Consider the following 801-nt stretch of genomic DNA (forward strand, 5'->3'; position numbering starts at 1 on the left):
AAGTGAAATAAGCCAGTCAGAGAAAGATAAATATCACATGCTCTCACTCATTTGTGGACTATAATGAACAACATAAACTGATGAACAAAAATAGAACCACAGACATAGAAGCATTGAACAGACTGTCCAACCTATGAGGGAAGTCAGGGAGTGAGGGATAAGAGATCAACCAAAGGACTTGTATGCATGCATATGAGCATAACCAATGGACACAGACAGTAGGGGGATGAGGCCATGTGCTGGGGTGGTAGCAGCCGAGGAGAGGTCAATGGAGGAAAAAGGAGACTCATGTAATACTTTAAACAATAAAGAACTTAAATTAAAAAAAAATCTTGACTAAATTTTAGAATTTATAACCAGCTAAGTATAACTATTCTCTATTTTAAGGTAAGTTATGAAACTGACAATGTATGTTATTAAAATATTAGACAAATAAAATGATCTATGGCTCATTATGGTTTTATTTTTTAACACAATCTTAAAATGTTTCTTTAACTCATTTCTAATTTAGAATCAACCATATTATTTTTATAGCTCAGAATGAAATTATACATAATATATATACTTTTCTTCATAAGATTAATATTGAAAGAGGTCACATGATGTTTCATCTATTCTCTTTTATTGTATGCTTTTTTTCAAAGTTATATCTAGTTCTTCTAAAATTCAAATAGTACAATAATATAAAATGAATATTAGAACTTCTACTTTTCTCACTCTCCAAATTTCCCATATACATTTAATTGAAAATAATATTTTCATAGGCATTCTTAGTATTGTAAAAATAAGCAAACATGTCAT

The sequence above is a fragment of the Myotis davidii genome, unplaced genomic scaffold, assembly GCF_000327345.1.
Source record: "Myotis davidii unplaced genomic scaffold, ASM32734v1 scaffold168, whole genome shotgun sequence".
Lineage (NCBI taxonomy): Eukaryota > Metazoa > Chordata > Mammalia > Chiroptera > Vespertilionidae > Myotis > Myotis davidii.